Below are 18488 nucleotides of genomic sequence, written 5' to 3' on the forward strand. Positions count from 1 at the left end.
GGTTAGCTTACCGGAACTAAAGCGGAAATTGTGAACGTTCTAATCGTGCAGCTAGGCAATTGCTAGAAATCCTCAGTTAAGTTAGCTCATCAACCTGGTTAGCATTGTTAGTTTAAGTTAGCATTGTTACCATAGTTAACATTGCTAGCATAGTTAGCATTTTTAACATAACTGCTAGAAATCATTAGCTAAGTTAGTTAATCAACCTGGTTAACACTGTGAGCATAGTTAACATTTTTACCATTACTGCATGAAATCAGTAGCTAAGTTAACCAATCAACCTGGTTATCATTGTTACCATAGTTAACATTTTAACATGAATAGAAATCATTAGTTAAGTTAGAACTGGAATGTTTCAGCTTTAAACTGTCTACCTTCACACTATCAACTCTCTGTAAACTATGCAACCACCATATTTACCCTAGCTACTCCTAAGTAACCATATCTACATAATCTATCTATTTTTGCATTTCATGCACTGGTAATTCCTTGGAATTGCATTTCTAGTTATTCTTCTTCTTCTAACGCAGCCAATTCAGCTTCAACCGCTTAACGAAGAAACACCATTCAAATTTTGTCGCGTAGGTCTTACTTACACGATGTGGGCTTTGTATTTTTCAACTTTATAACTTTTATACTTTTTAAACTATTAGTTAAAAACTATTACAATTTCCCCCATAGACTTAACATTGCTCATTATGACATCACGGCAGCAATTAGAATCTTACTCCAGCTGGTCAGCCACCTGGGCACCAACTGTCAGTTTCTCTCAGGCTAGAGCATACAATCTCATACAAGTGCATACAATCTCTCTGAAGACTACATATTCTGTTCCCCTGTATCCTCTGCGCACAACAGTATCAAAATAAGTCCTAATTCCATCCAACTTTATATCCATTCATCTTCTTCAAACCATTCACTCATCCACCCATTCTAAACAGTCTGCCTATCAACATCAATTAGACGCTCTACATTCAACTTTTAAACAATCTACTCTGTCTCAGGCTGGCTCTCTTAAGACTAGCCAGTTAAATTGATTACACCTGTATCTGTATCCACTACTCTCAGTAGAGAGCTGTGTCTCTCCATTCTACAAGAATATAAGGCACATTCCATCCAACATTCTATCCATTCATCTTCTTCAGACCATTCACTCATCCACCCATTAAACTGTCTATCAACATCTATTAAACAATCTGTCTATCAACATACATTAAACATTCTGTCTATCAACATTAATTAGACTATATACAACTTTTAAAGTATTTACTGTGGGTCCCTCTCAAGCAGCGTTTATATGTCCTCCCTCGCTCCTCGATCCTCAATGATCTACATAAGAAAGATAGAAGAAGGGCTAGACTATCCCATTGTTGCCGCTCCATCATTCTTTACGTAGATCAGTGAGGAGCGAGAGAGTACGCGTAAACGCTATATATGAGAGGCACCTTCTGTCTCAGGCTTTAAGCATACAATCTCATTAAGACTACAGATCCTGTTTCACTACTTCCTCTGTCCACAACTGTTTCAAAATAAAGGTCCTCACTGCAATAATACACTATTAAATCATTTAACCACTGAAACTACTCAACTATTGAACTGTTCAACCATTCCAACTGTCAGTTATCATCCACTATGCCTCCAGTCAACTACATGAAACCTCCATGTACCTAGCAACCAACATAGCAACCATTAAAATTAAGTGTTTATGACCATTTCCATAGCAACCAACATGATTATACTGCAGTAACTTCTTGTTTCCTGATAGTGGCCACCATGGATACCCTAGCAACAAATGTTTCAAAATAAAAGTCCTCACTAGCAAGTTAGCTAGTTAGCATGGTTAGCATTGTTAGCATAGTTAGCATTTTTAGCATTACTGCTAGAAATCATCGGTTAAGTTAGCTAATCAACCTGGTTAGCATTGTTAGTAAAGTTAGCATTGCTAGCATAATAAGCATTTTTAGCGTAACTGCTAGAAATCATTAGCTAAGTTAGCTAATCAACATTTTAACATGAATAGAAATCATTAGTTAAGTTAGAACTGGAACATTTCATCTTTAAACTGTCTACCTTCACACTATCAACTCTCTGTAAACTATGCAACCACTATGTTTACCCTAGCAACACCTTAGTAACCATATCTACATTATCTATCTATTTTTGCATTTTCATGCACTGGTAATTCCTTGGAATTGCATTTCTAGTAATAGTTCTTCTTCTTCTAACGCAGTCAATTCAGCTTCAACCGCTTAACGTAGAAATTCCATTCAAATTTTGTCGCGTAGGTCTTACTTACGCGATGTGGGCTTTGTATTTTTCAACTTTGTAACTTTTATACTTTTTAAACTATTAGTTAAAAACTATTACAATTTCCCCCATAGACTTAACATTGCTCATTATGACATCACGGCAGCAATTAGAATCTTACGCCAGGTGGCCGGCCACCTGGGCACCAACTGTCAGTTTCTCTGGCTTTAAGCATACAGTCTCTCAGAAGACTACATATCCTGTTTAACTGTTTTCTCTCTCCACAACTGTTTCAAAATAAAAGTCCTCACTGCAATAATACACTATTAAATCATTTAACCATTGAAACTACTCAACTATTTAACTGTTCAACCATTCCAACTGTCAGTTATCATCAACTATGCCTCCAGTCAACTACATGAAACCTCCATGTACCTAGCAACCAACATAGCAACCATTAAAATTAAGTGTTTATGACCGTTTCCATAGCAACCAACATGATTATACTGCAGTAACTTCTTGTTTCCTGATAGTGGCCACCATGGATACCCTAGCAACAAATGTTTCAAAATAAAAGTCCTCACTAGCAAGTTAGCTAGTTTGCATGGTTAGCATAGTTAGCATTGTTAGCATAGTTAGCATTTTTAGCATAACTGCAAAAAATCATCAACTAAGTTAGCTAATCAACCTGGTTAGCATTGTTAGCAAATTTAGCATTGTTAGCATTTTTTGCGTTACTGCTAGAAATCATCGGTTAAGTTAGCTAATCAACCTGGTTAGCATTGTTAGTAAAGTTAGCATTGCTAGCATAATAAGCATTTTTAGCGTAACTGCTAGAAATCATTAGCTAAGTTAGCTAATCAACATTTTAACATGAATAGAAATCATTAGTTAAGTTAGAACTGGAACGTTTCATCTTTAAACTGTCTACCTTCACATTATCAACTCTCTGTAAACTATGCAACCACCATGTTTACCCTAGCTACACCTTAGTAACCATATCTACATTATCTATCTATTTTTGCATTTTCATGCACTGGTAATTCCTTGGAATTGCATTTCTAGTTATTATTCTTTTTCTTCTAACGCTCGCAATTCAGCTTGAACCGTTTAACGTAGAAACTTGATTCAAACTTTGCTACGTAGGTCTTACTAAGGAGACCTGTGCAATATATTTTTCAACTTTGTAACTTTTATACTTTTTAAACTGTAAATTAAAAACTATTAAACATTTCCCCATAGACTTAACATTGCTCATTATGACATCACGGCAGCAATTAGAATGTTACGCCAGGTGGCCAGTCCAGGTGCAGCAGCTCTCTCTCTCTCTCTCAGGCTTTAACAATACACTGGCTCTCTTGAGACTACATTTTCTGTTCCCCTGTATCAACGGTATCAACATAAGTCTTCCTAATTCATCCAACTTTCTATCCATTCATCTTCTTCAAACCATTCACTCATCCACCCATTCTAAACAGTCTGCCTATCAACATCAGTTAGACGATCTACATTCAACTTTTAGGCTGCGTTTACACTGCCAGTTTGAAGTGACCCAAATCCGATTTTTTGCTCTCATGTGGCACGTATCCGATCTGTGCCATGACAGTGTAAACAGAAAAAAAACACATGAATTCCGATCTCCTCAGATCGGATACAGGCCCCTTTCGTATGTGGTTTTAAATCAGATATGGATCGGATTTGTGTGCATGTGTCTACAGTCTAAACAGACAAATCGGATATTCCAGTGCAATGCGTCCCACACGTCATTAATCTGTGACAATTTTGCGCCTGGTGACGTTAGGTTACAATTCCAAGTGGGCGCGCTGGCGGAGCGTGTTAAAAGTTGCCCTATTGATACTTTGATAGACTATTACGTTTCCGTAGACCATGTATTGAGAATAAAACATTTGTAGCCTACCTATTTATCTACAATAGGCCTATAGCCAGGCGCGTAGGAACGTAGTTAGCATTGGGGGGAATATGCTCTGTCGCGCACAGCACGCGCCAAATTTTTTTTATATTAATAATTAAAGGGGGGCGAATTATAAGTCACACAAGGCATAAGAACCTATGCTGAAGTTTTAATGGTCCTCTGTAAGATGCCGCTTTGAAAATATGTATTTCAGTCTTTTTCTTTGATCACCTATTTTTGGAACTGAACATCTGCACATATTCAGAACACATTTCTTCCCTGAAAACGCATACTATGTCTGTAGGATAAACTGACTCCGCCAATGCTTCCCCGCAGCACGTTTGTAAAGGTTGCAAAAATCACCTTTTTACACGGTTGCATAAACGTTGCTTAAATGAAAATATGTTTCTTCTTCTTGACTTTTCATATGCCGTCTAAGTAAATCTTATGTCAGCTGACAGATGGACGCGCGTTTCGGGCACGAATGAATGGGTTTGCCCTAAGTTTAAATGGAGGCGCGGGGAGCTGTGGCTATTGTTACCTGTATGCAGACAACTCAACAAAGTTACGTGGTTAGGAGATTAGGCTACTGTATGCTGCATTGCCGTGACTCCTTCCTTGTGGATTTTTCTCATTGGAATACAGCCAACGAACGCGAAAGCTGAGATTGCGTTGCACGTCAGTGTTGGAACGACCATAGACATATATACATATATAACGACTACTCAACAAACTGTGAGATAAACATTGTTTTTCGTGTCTGGGAGATCTCGTTGTCGTTTTGGACTGTCAGATTCTTATGCTTATTGTTTGGACTTATGGACACTGAACTTTGGGGGGTGGGGGGGTGTTTGTTTGTGCTTTACGAAGCTTTGTGTTAATTAGTACAGCCTTCACCTCAGCGCGTAAGTTGCGCGCTATAGGTGGCCACAAACTCATTGCTTAATTTGTGACACAATACAGTGTGTAGGCCTATTCATAATTCATTTGTGTTTATTCATTTATTAGATTATTATATGTTTGACGTAGTTTGTAATCATTCTGCCCGTTTATCTTAAGTCAACCGAGGCCTTCAATGCGGTTGCTCATATCCGCCTGTAACCTATACTGTATGTGCGTCGTGACAGTGTGTAGGCCTACTCTTGATTATAATAAGAGGCAAATTGTTACATATTTAATTTTAAAAGCATATAATATAGGATGAACAAAGTGTGGACTTGCTATATTAAATCCAGGTAACCAGATAGGCTCTTTGCATGTCCGATTTTGCAAGTGACTATACATTTAAAAATCGACAGCCATCTGTAGACCAAAGACCAAAACTTATTTAGGCTATCGTTGACTAGGCTATACTGTATTCGCCCACATAGGCTATCCTCTTAACTTCGAAAAGAATGAAAGAAGGCAGTATATTAAAGATATGGACTGCGAGATAGCCTTCAGCAGCTTTAGGCACTCAAGGTGAGGAAGTGCTCCATGCTGCATTATTGAGACGGGCTTCGTTTCGGGAAACATTCTTAAAACACAATGTGAAAGACCTCCGATGCGCACTGATAGCTATAGTTATGGGGCCGTAACTCAGGAGGATATAATTGAGCCTAAGAAATCAACAACGTCTGTACTTTGCAGCGTTTTTTTTTTCGGAAGGGGGTCCAACATTGCGGGTGTCCCGACCCCCCTGGTTCCTACGCCCCTGCCTAATAGCCATCCAAATATGAATGGTCTACTGTAAATCCTACAACCAGAGATATTAAGCAAAAAAGTGCCAAATTCAAGCATCGCGATTTGTAGACTATTAGCCTATTTCTGTTTGTTTAACTTTGCTTCGTGAAATTTGAATGTGTAGACTTCAATCACGTCATTCATTTCGTCAGTCCCTCGATCTGTTTCAAGTTAACATGCGTGCCATTTGATTTATACCGGTAGTCACAGCAAATGCAATTAAATGAAAATAAAAAAACATGACCTAGACCTGTGCGGGTTAGTTGAATAGAGAGTAAAAGAGTTAGTTGTAACACCCGTCTCTGGCAAAATTAACTGATTTTATCGCGCATGTGCGAGCAATTATGATTGCGAGTTATGGATTATTTTTATGTGCCGCGATCACACCCAATGCAAGTTAACACAGCAACTTCAAATATCAATGTTGGACCAATTGCTTCAGACATGTAAGAAATAAGCAGTTCATCAACTATATTAACAGGTTTTATCAAGTCGATATGACCAAAATAAGCCTAGGCTATTTAAAGGTTATTGTGAGCTAGCATAATACCGTATGGTTTGCCATGGCTATCACTCATACAACTAGCTTTAACAGTCATACATTTGGACCTTTTTTGTTGATTATATATGAAAACAGATGTTCTTTGTTTAAGCCAGCAGTGTTTTGTGTTAAAATATGTTATAGGATTCACGATTGTAGCACTGTTACAACCATGACGCTATACTGTTACAACTGTAGCCTTACGTTAAGTTATTAACAAACTGCAACATATTTGTTACATTCTGTTTCAACTTTCATGGAGTAGAGATGTATGACTCTGTTCTGGTCAAGTTTCACTGCTCTCAAGTCTATCGTCTTTGTGTAAAGCTAGTTTGAACTGAGAAAAAGTGTTACGATTGTGCTGGTTCTCCCCCACAAGAAACTTTTAGCCCATGCGCATGCGGGCCATTTCAAGTGTCTGGCAAATGTAAACACACATGATCGGATTTGGGTCACTGGCGAAAGTAGATGTAAACACGCAATCAAAAAAATCGGATATGAGCACAAAATCGGAATTGAGCATATCCGATCTGCAGTCTAAACGCAGCCTTAAACAATCTACTCTGTCTCAGGCTGGATCTCTTAAGACTAGCCAGTTAAATTGATTACACCTGTATCTGTATCCACTACTCTCAGTAGAGAGCTGTGTCTCTCCATTCTACAAGAATATAAGGCACATTCCATCCAACATTCTATCCATTCATCTTCTTCAGACCATTCACTCATCCACCCATTAAACTGTCTATCAACATCTATTAAACAATCTGTCTATCAACATCATTAAACTCTCTGTCTATCAACATTAATTAGACTATCTACATTCAACTTTTAAATTATTTACTCTGTCTCAGGCTTTAAGCACACTCTGGTTCTCTTAAGACTAGCCAGTTAAATTGATTACACCTGTATCTGTATCCACTACTCTCAGTAGAGAGCTGTGTCTCTCCATTCTACAAGAATATAAGGCACATTCCATTAAACTTTCTATCCATTCATCTTCTTCAGACCATTCACTCATCCACCCATTAAACTGTCTATCAACATCCATTAAACTCTCTGTCTATCAACATTAATTAGACTAGCTACATTCAACTTTTAAACGATTTACTCTGTCTCACTCTGGCTCTCTTAAGACTAGCCAGTTAAATTGATTACACCTGTATCAACTACTCTCAGAGAGCTGTATCAGTGTCTCTCTTAACAAGAATACAAAGCACATTCCATCCAACCTTCTATCCATTCATCTTTTTCAGACCATTCACTCATCCACCCATTAAACTGTCAATCAATATCTATTAAACAATCTGCCTATCAACATCCATTAAACATTCTGTCTATCAACATTAATTAGACTATCTACATACAACTTTTAAAGTATTTACTGTGGGTGCCTCTCAAGCAGCGTTTATATGTCCTCCCTCGCTCCTCGATCCTCAATGATCTACATAAAGAAAGATCAGTGAGGATCGAGGAGCGAGAGAGGACGCGTAAACACTATATGAGAGGCACCTTCTGTCTCAGGCTTTAAGCATACAATCTCATTAAGACTACAGATCCTGTTTCACTACTTCCTCTGTCCACAACTGTTTCAAAATAAAGGTCCTCACTGCAATAATACACTATTAAATCATTTAACCATTGAAACTACTCAACTATTGAACTGTTCAACCATTCCAACTGTCAGTTATCATCCACTATGCCTCCAGTCAACTACATGAAACCTCCATGTACCTAGCAACCAACATAGCAACCATTAAAATTAAGTGTTTATGACCGTTTCCATAGCAACCAACATGATTATACTGCAGTAACTTCTTGTTTCCTGATAGTGGCCACCATGGATACCCTAGCAACAAATGTTTCAAAATAAAAGTCCTCACTAGCAAGTTAGCATGGTTAGCATTGTTAGCATTTTTAACATAACTGCAAAAAATCATCAACTAAGTTAGCTAATCAACCTGGTTAGCATTGTTAACAAATTTACCATTCTTAGCATAGTTAGCATTTTTAGCATTACTGCTAGAAATCATTGGTTAAGATAGCTAATCAACCTGGTTAGCATTGTTAGTAAAGTTAGCATTGCTAGCATTATTAGCATTTTTAGCGTAACTGCTAGAAATCATTAGCTAAGTTAGCTAATCAACATTTTAACATGAATAGAAATCATTAGTTAAGGCGAGACACGGCAGTTGAAAACATTGTTTTTGTGACCTCCGGTCAATTTCGAGATTTTGTGCTAGTTTGCTACCTTAGCATGTATTCTACCACCCTACTACAACAACAAAGTCCGATTTGCACATTTAGGTGTTTATTTCACGAACTTTTGTGTGCTCGCGCCTATGTATTTCTCCACATTTTCTCAAAAGTTCCCATCCTAAAATGTCATGTACTCCCGCGAACGTGATCCAAATCATATCGTGTCTCACACCGTTGGAAAGCCCTGTTCCTCCTGCATAACGCCATGCAATCCAAATATGGACATTTCCTTTGTATTGGCAACCAATCGCGAAAGTTCAAAGACGAGTCTAAGCTGAGAACGAATCTCATTGGCTGTGTTTTAAGGCTGTTTTCTCAAAACTAGTTATTTGCGGTTTTGAGTCATTTTCCGGTAGATACTTCTCAGCCTCTGTAGCACCTATCTACACCAAACTTTCCAGTTATACACTTAACAGTATTCTGAAGACATTTACAGAGGGATTTGTTAATACATCATTCCTGGCCTGATTTATGTGACATGTTAATCAAAAAAGCATGGCAAAAATCGTTTTTTTAAGGCTATGGACAGTATATTTGGATTTCCTAGGCAATGAAAGCAGATATCCTGAAATCCTTCTGTAATTTTATTGTAATCTTGTTTGTAAACAACATGAAAGAATAATTTTGCACCTGGCTTTATCATATGCTCAGATCTATCTACCGGAAATATATGCAAAATCATGCATATTTAATGAGATAATGCCTCATTTGCATAATTAAACATACACATTTCAAAAACTTGTAATACATTTTTTTCTCATACTTGTGTAAGTAATCAACTGAGGAAGTTTCATGGTGATACCTATTATTACAGTGCATGAAAATGCACTGTACTGTTCTTCCTTTTCTTCTTATTATTAATCTTCTTCTAACGCACGCAATTCAGCTTGAACCGTTTAACGTAGAAACTTCATTCAAACTTTGTTGCGTAGGTCTCGCTTATGCCATGTGTGCTTTGTATTTTTCAACTTTGTAACTTTCATACTTTTTAAACTATGAATTAAAAAACGATTTCCCCATAGATTTAACATTGAGCTATTTCCCCATAGACTTAACATTGCTCATTGTGACATCACGGCAGCAATTAGAATCTTAGGCCAGGTGGCCGGCCACCTGGGCACCAACTGTCAGTTTCTCTACCATACAATCTCTCTGAAGACTACATATTATGTTCCCCTGTATCCTCTGCGCACAACAGTATCAAAATAAGTCCTCCTAATTCCATCCAACTTTATATCCATTCATCTTCTTCAAACCATTCACTCATCCACCCATTCTAAACAGTCTGCCTATCAACATCAATAAGACGCTCTACATTCAACTTTTAAACAATCTACTCTGTCTCAGGCTGGCTCTCTTAAGACTAGCCAGTTAAATTGATTACACCTGTATCTGTATCCACTACTCTCAGTAGAGAGCTGTGTCTCTCCATTCTACAAGAATATAAGGCACATTCCATCCAACATTCTATCCATTCATCTTCTTCAGACCATTCACTCATCCACCCATTAAACTGTCTATCAACATCTATTAAACAATCTGTCTATCAACATCCATTAAACTCTCTGTCTATCAACATTAATTAGACTATCTACATTCAACTTTTAAATTATTTACTCTGTCTCAGGCTTTAAGAGTAGGCTACACTCTGTCTCTCTTAAGACTAGCCAGTTAAATTGATTACACCTGTATCAACTACTCTCAGAGAGCTGTATCAGTGTCTCTCTTAACAAGAATATAAGGCACATTCCATCCAACCTTCTATCCATTCATCTTCTTCAGACCATTCACTCATCCACCCATTAAACTGTCAATCAATATCTATTAAACAATCTGCCTATCAACATCCATTAAACATTCTGTCTATCAACATTAATTAGACTATCTACATACAACTTTTAAAGTATTTACTGTGGGTCCCTCTCAAGCAGCGTTTATATGTCCTCCCTCGCTCCTCGATCCTCAATGATCTACATAAAGAAAGATAGAAGAAGGGCTAGACTATCCCATTGTTGCCGCTCCATCATTCTTTATGTAGATCAGTGAGGAGCGAGAGAGGACGCATAAACGCTATATGAGGGGCACCTTCTGTCTCAGGCTTTAAGCATACAATCTCATTAAGACTACAGATCCTGTTTCACTACTTCCTCTGTCCACAACTGTTTCAAAATAAAGGTCCTCACTGCAATAATACCACTGAAACTACTCAACTATTGAACTGTTCAACCATTCCAACTGTCAGTTATCATCCACTATGCCTCCAGTCAACTACATGAAACCTCCATGTACCTAGCAACCAACATAGCAACCATTAAAATTAAGTGTTTATGACCGTTTCCATAGCAACCAACATGATTATACTGCAGTAACTTATTGTTTCCTGATAGTGGCCACCATGGATACCCTAGCAACAAATGTTTCAAAATAAAAGTCCTCACTAGCAAGTTAGCTAGTTAGCATGGTTAGCATAGTTAGCATTGTTTGCATAGTTAGCATTTTTAGCATAACTGCAAAAAATCATCAACTAAGTTAGCTAATCAACCTGGTTAGCATTGTTAGCAAATTTAGCATTGTTAGCATAGTTAGCATTTTTAACATTACTGCTAGAAATCATCGGTTAAGTTAGCTAATCAACCTGGTTAGCATTGTTAGTAAAGTTAGCATTGCTAGCATAATTAGGATTTTTAACGTAACTGCTAGAAATCATTAGCTAAGTTAGCTATCCAACATTTTAACATGAATAGAAATCATTAGTTAAGTTAGAACTGGAATGTTTCATCTTTTAACTGTCTACCTTCACACTATCAACTCTCTGTAAACTATGCAACCACCATGTTTACCCTAGCTACACCTTAGTAACCATATCTACATTATCTATCTATTTTTGCATTTTCATGCACTGGTAATTCCTTGGAATTGCATTTCTAGTTTAAAAATGTTACCCTATTCAACTGTAGTGTCTCGCCTTCAGTTAGAACTGGAATGTTTCATCTTTAAACTGTCTACCTTCACACTATCAACTCTCTGTAAACTATGCAACCACCATGTTTACCCTAGCTACACCTTAGTAACCATATCTACATTATCTATCTATTTTTGCATTTTCATGCACTGGTAATTCCTTGGAATTGCATTTCTAGTTATTCATCTTCTTCTAACGCACGCAATTCAGCTTGAACCGTTTAACGTAGAAACTTCATTCAAACTTTGTTGCGTAGGTCTCGCTTATGCCATGTGTGCTTTGTATTTTTCAACTTTCTAACTTTTATACTTTTTAAACTATGAATTAAAAAACGATTTCCCCATAGATTTAACATTGAGCTATTTCCCCATAGACTTAACATTGCTCATTATGACATCACGGCAGCAATTAGAATCTTACGCCAGGTGGCCGGCCACCTGGGCACCAACTGTCAGTTTCTCTGGCTTTAAGCATGCAGTCTCTCAGAAGACTACATATCCTGTTAACTGTTTCCTCTGTCCACAACTGTTTCAAAATAAAAGTCCTCACTGCAATAATACATTATTAAATCATTTAACCATTGAAACTACTCAATTATTGAACTGTTCAACCATTCCAACTGTCAGTTATCATCCACTATGCCTCCAGTCAACTACATGAAACCTCCATGTACCTAGCAACCAACATAGCAACCATTAAAATGAAGTGTTTATGACCGTTTCCATAGCAGCCAACATGATTATACTGCAGTAACTTCTTGTTTCCTGATAGTGGCCACCATGGATACCCTAGCAACAAATGTTTCAAAATAAAAGTCCTCATTAGCAAGTTAGCATGGTTAGCATTGTTAGCATTGTTAGCATTTTTAGCATAACTGCAAAAAATCATCAATTAAGTTAGCTAATCAACCTGGTTAGCATTGTTAGCATATTTAGCATTGTTAGCATAGTTAGCATTTTTATCATTACTGCTAGAAATCATCGGTTAAGTTAGCTAATCAACCTGGTTAGCATTGTTAGTAAAGTTAGCATTGCTAGCATAATTAGCATTTTTAGCACAACTGCTAGAAATCATTAGCTAAGTTAGCTAATCAACATTTTAACATGAATAGAAATCATTAGTTAAGTTAGAACTGGAATGTTTCATCTTTAAACTGTCCACCTTCACACTATCAACTCTCTGTAAACTATGCAACCACCATGTTTACCCTAGCTACACCTTAGTAACCATATCTACATTATCTATCTATTTTTGCATTTTCATGCACTGGTAATTCCTTGGAATTGCATTTCTAGTTCTTCTTCTAACGTACGCAATTCAGCTTGAACCGTTTAACGTAGAAACTTCATTCAACCTTTGTTGCGTAGGTCTCGCTTATGCCATGTGTGCTTTGTATTTTTCAACTTTGTAACTTTTATACTTTTTAAACTATGAATTAAAAAACGATTTCCCCATAGATTTAACATTGAGCTATTTCCCCATAGACTTAACATTGCTCATTATGACATCACGGCAGCAATTAGAATGTTACGCCAGGTGGCCAGTCCAGGTGCAGCAGCTCTCTCTCTCTCTCTCAGGCTTTAAACATGGCTCTCTTGAGACTACATTTTCTTTTCCCCTGTATCAACATAAGTCTTCCTAATTCCATCCAACTTTCTATCCATTCATCTTCTTCAAACCATTCACTCATCCACCCATTCTAAACAGTCTGCCTATCAACATCAATTAGACGATCTACATTCAACTTTTAAACAATCTACTCTGTCTCAGGCTTTAAGGACACACTCTTCTGTCTAGCCAGTTAAATTGATTACACCTGTATCTGTATCCACTACTCTCAGTAGAGAGCTGTGTCTCTCCATTCTACAAGAATATAAGGCACATTCCATCCATTCATCTTCTTCAGACCATTCACTCATCCACCCATTAAACTGTCTATCAACATCCATTAAACTCTCTGTCTATCAACATTAATTAGACTACATTCAACTTTTAAATTATTTACTCTGTCTCAGGCTTCAAGCACTCTGGCTCTCTTAAGACTAGCCAGTTAAATTGATTACACCTGTATCAACTGTCAGTTTCTCTGGCTATAAGCATACAATCTCTCTGAAGACTACATATCCTGTTAACTGTTCCCTCTGTCCACAACTGTTTCAAAATAAAAGTCCTCACTGCAATAATACACCATTAAATCATTTAACCATTGAAACTACTCAACTATTTAACTGTTCAACCATTCCAACTGTCAGTTATCATCAACTATGCCTCCAGTCAACTACATGAAACCTCCGTGTACCTAGCAACCAACATAGCAACCATTAAAATGAAGCGTTTATGACCGTTTCCATAGCAACCAACATGATTATACTGCAGTAACTTCTTGTTTCCTGATAGTGGCCACAATGGATACCCTTGCAACAAATGTTTAAAAATAAAAGTCCTCACTAGCAAGTTAGCTAGTTAGCATGGTTAGCATAGTTAGCATTTTTAGCATAACTGCTAGAAATGATTGGCTAAGTTAGCTAATCAACCTGGTTAGCATGTTTAGCATAGTTAGCATTTTTAGCATAACTGTAAAAAATCATCAACTAAGTTAGCTAATCAACCTGGTTAGCATTGTTAGCATTTTTAACATTGTTAGCATAGTTAGCATTTTTAGCATTATTGCTAGAAATCATCAGTTAAGTTAGCTAATCAACCTGGTTAGCAATGTTAGCTAATCAACCTGGTTAGAACTGTGAGCATAGTTAGCATAGTTAACATTTTTACCATAACTGCATGAAATCAGTAGCTAAGTTAACCAATCAACCTGGTTATCATTGTTACCATAGTTAACATTTTAACATGAATAGAAATCATTAGTTAAGTTAGAACTGGAATGTTTCAGCTTTAAACTGTCTACCTTCACACTATCAACTCTCTGTAAACTATGCAACCACCATGTTTACCCTAGCTACACCTTAGTAACCATATCTACATTATCTATCTATTTTTGCATTTTCATGCACTGGTAATTCCTTGGAATTGCATTTCTAGTTTACTCACCAATACCGCTGGAATCGTACTGTCCCGACAAAATGCCAATCCAGCCGGTGCTCCACGGCGGTGCCCTCGTTCGGACTTCAGTGATCAGCAGCCTAACCCACAACGCTAATTGGGGATAAAACGAGCTCCAAAATATGCCACCCCGCAACGCAAGCTACAAACGCACTTCGCCACTGACAATAAACAAACTGGTTGGATAAATTGCTACAAACTGCGCAAAAACTACCAATATTTGCCACAATCAAAATACTAACTTTAACAATCAAAGTACCAAAATACCAAAGTTACATTTGCTATATTAACTGACCAATCGATGTGGAATTCCCACCAAACAAACTCAACGTGTGTCAGCTGATTAGGCTACTAGGCCCACCACCAGCTGATCACCCAAACGGTCCATTCACAAAAATGCGACCCAATGACGTAGCACTACTCACGCAACTAGGCCTACCAAAAGACCCCCAAAAGTCCGAATTACAGTGGTCTACTCTCCAATGTAGGTTCAAAATGGCCGGATCGAGCCCCCATATGTCACGACTACCTAGCTCAGAGTAGCCATGACATGAAGGGAGACCACACCGTTTGAACAGTTAAATCAAATAATTTATTAAAGCATAAAATGATACGATTAAAGCATGATCTAAATTAAGGGTGCTTTCACACCAACATCGTTTGGTCCGCACCAAACGGTCCATTCGTACCAAAACCTCTTAGTTTGGTTCGTTTTCGTTGGTGTGAAAGCATTAATCGCACTCGGGTGCGCACCAAAACAAGCGCTTGACTCCGCACCAAAAGTAGACCTCTGGTGCGGTCCCTCTGGTGAGAACGCGAACTGGGGTCCAAACCATAGACTGTAGGTCAAAATAGTGAGTCAAAATTGGCGCCGATTTCTACCGGAAGATAAACATTGAGAAAAAAATCAATCAGACTAATTTTGGTTCGTTTTCTGGTGTGAAAGCGGACCTCACTGGAGTCTATATGCTACATAATAACAATTTCACTGCCTGAAGCGGACCAAATAATCGAATTAGTGGTGTGAAAGCGCCCTAAGACAAATGTCAAGTCAGTAAATGAGAAGCAACAAAAGGTTAATCAAATGTGTTGTGCAGATCAGTGAATTGTAGACTATGTGTTAAGCAAAAGGCAAAAGGAGTATAATGGTGCTGCCACCACCACCAGAGCCAAGCAAAGCAGAGCAATGCAGCGCAGAGCAAAGCAGAGACAGAACAGCAGGTCAGAGGTGTTTTTGAACAGTCCCGCCAATCAGCTGTTGCCTAGCCCAGGTAGACCAACAAACAGACAGCTCCCCCTTCAGACCTGGGGGAGAGAGACTGCCCAAACATTCACTGTCATAAGGTGGAGTGAGCACACCCAGCACGGCAAAGCCGGGCGTGACAGATGGGAGACCGCCTGGGAATACCGGGTGCTGTAGGCGTTTTGCTTTGGATTGAGCTGCTTGCAGCCGCACCAGCTGCGCTTGATGACTGGGTCCAAGTGGGGAGTTAATCGCTTTCGGCCATACCGCGCTGAGCACGCCCGTTCTCGTCTGATCTCGGAAGCTAAGCAGCGCAGGGCCCGGTTAGTACTTGGATGGGAGACCGCCTGGGAATACCGGGTGCTGTAAGCGTTTTGCTTTGGATTGAGCTGCTTGCAGCCGCACCAGCTGCGCTTGATGACTGGGTCCCAGTGGGGAATTAATCGCTTACGGCCATACTGCGCTGAGCACGCCCGCTCTCGTCTGATCTCGGAAGCTAAGCAGCGCAGGGCCCGGTTAGTACTTGGATGGGAGACCGCCTGGGAATGGCTCATGACCCCCCCCCCCAAGTACATATTGCTCAGCCCTGGGAGCGAGCAAAAAGGATCAAAATGGACAGCTCCATCTGGTGGTCAAAGTCCTGAAGTGTTATTTATTAGGTGGCCTAATTTATTGAAATCCACTAGTCTGCTCAATGTTTTGCTTATTATTTTAATAGTTAGGGTTGATCTAGCTGATTCATAACAGTCAAGAGGAAATGTGTGCAATATTGTTACATTTTCTAATTAGGGCCCGAGCACCGAGGTGCGGCCACTGAAAGTGGCTGCACCGGAGGTGCAAGGCCCTATTGTTTTTGCTCAGATTATTCTTATTATTAGGGCCCGAGCACCGAGGTGCGGCCACTGAAAGTGGCTGCACCGTAGGTGCAAGGCCCTATTGCTTCTGCTCAGATTATTATTATTATTCGGTCTGTGACTTCCTCTTACAGGTCATGTTTGGCCTTTTTTCACCAACTTGGCATGCTCTAAAACTCTTTAAATTTGGCAGTAAGATGTGGAATTGGTAACGCTACTCAGAGACAGAGCTCTGGTTAAGGGTGTGGCTCAGGGACTCTATAGCGCCACCTACCGCGCTGTCTGTTGTGGTTGACACGTGCATGCACGAAAATGAACCAAATTTGGTAGGCAGATGTGTTGCATGAATCTGAACAACTTTTACATTTACACTACATAGTGAATCTTAAACAAATTTGAGTTATGATTATGATTATGATTTTTGCACATCATGTATTTTGAAACACTTCTCCTAGACGGTTTATCGAAATCATGTCATATCAGCACTAAAATGATCTTGAGGGGTTGCCCGAGAGGAATTGCGACCAGATTTTTGAATTTCAAAAGTATATCGAAATGGCGAAGGTTTGAATTATGGCGTTTTATTAAGAAACAGGAAGTTGGTGTTATAGGCAGAAAAAAGGCTATGAATTGGATGTAATTTGGCAGCTACATGTGGAATTGCTTCTGCTAGTCAGTGACAGAGCTCTGGTCTAAGGTGTGGCTTTGGGACTCTATAGCGCCACCTAGCAGCACGTTATCTGTTGTGGTTGACACAAACATTCACGAAAATGAACCAAATTTGGTGGACTTGTGTGTTATTGCTATGGCTAGTCAGAGACAGAGCTTTGGCATAGGGTGTGGCGTAGGGACTCTATAGCGCCACCTAGTGCGTTGTCTGTTGTGGTTGACACAAACATTCACGAAAATGAACCAAATTTGGTGGGCTTGTGCATTATTGCTATCGATAGTCAGAGATAGAGCTCTGGCCTAGGGTGTGGCTTAGGGACTCTATAGCGCCACCTAGCGCATTGTCTGTTGTGGTTGACACGTACATTCACCCAAAGGAACCAAATTTGGTGGGCATGTATGTTATTGCTATAGTTATTCAGAGACAGAGCTCTGGCCATGGGTTTGGCTTAGGGACTCTATAGCGCCACCTAGTGCATTGTCTGTTGTGGTTGACACATACATTCACCAAAATGAACCAAATTTGGTTAGCATATGTGTTATTGCTATAGCTATTCAGAGACAGCGCTCTGGCCAAGGGTGTCTTAGGGACTGTATAACGCCACCTAGCGCAATGTCTTTTGTGGTTGACACACACATTCACGAAAATGAACCAAATTTGGTGGGCTTGTGCGTTATTGCTATCGATAGTCAGAGATAGAGCTCTGGCGTAGGGTGTGGCTTAGGGACTCTATAACGCTACCTAGCATGTTGTCTGTTGTGGTTGACACATACATTCAGGAAAATTGACCAAATTTGGTGGGCATGTGTGTTGCTCATGCACATGCCCACCAACACGCACATGTTGCTTTGTTAGATTCCGAAATGTCACAGGTCTCCGCACCGCAGGTGCTCGGGCCCGCCATCGCCGCTTGCGGCTATATTTATAGTATAATTCTCTTACCAGTAACATTTTTCACCAACTTGGCATGCTCTAAAACTCTTGCAATTTAGCTGGCATATGTAGAATTGCATTTGATACT

General features: G+C 39.1%; 1 non-coding gene across 1 annotated transcript; it reads left to right on the forward strand.

Annotated features, from left to right (window-relative positions):
• Positions 1-16196: 16196 nt before the first annotated feature.
• LOC134081073 (5S ribosomal RNA) lies at positions 16197-16315 on the forward strand. Its single transcript, XR_009939394.1, has one exon. It is a non-coding gene; the product is annotated as a 5S ribosomal RNA (ribosomal RNA).
• Positions 16316-18488: the final 2173 nt, after the last annotated feature.

Source organism: Sardina pilchardus, chromosome 5, assembly GCF_963854185.1.
Source record: "Sardina pilchardus chromosome 5, fSarPil1.1, whole genome shotgun sequence".
NCBI classification, from domain to species: Eukaryota; Metazoa; Chordata; class Actinopteri; order Clupeiformes; family Clupeidae; genus Sardina; species Sardina pilchardus.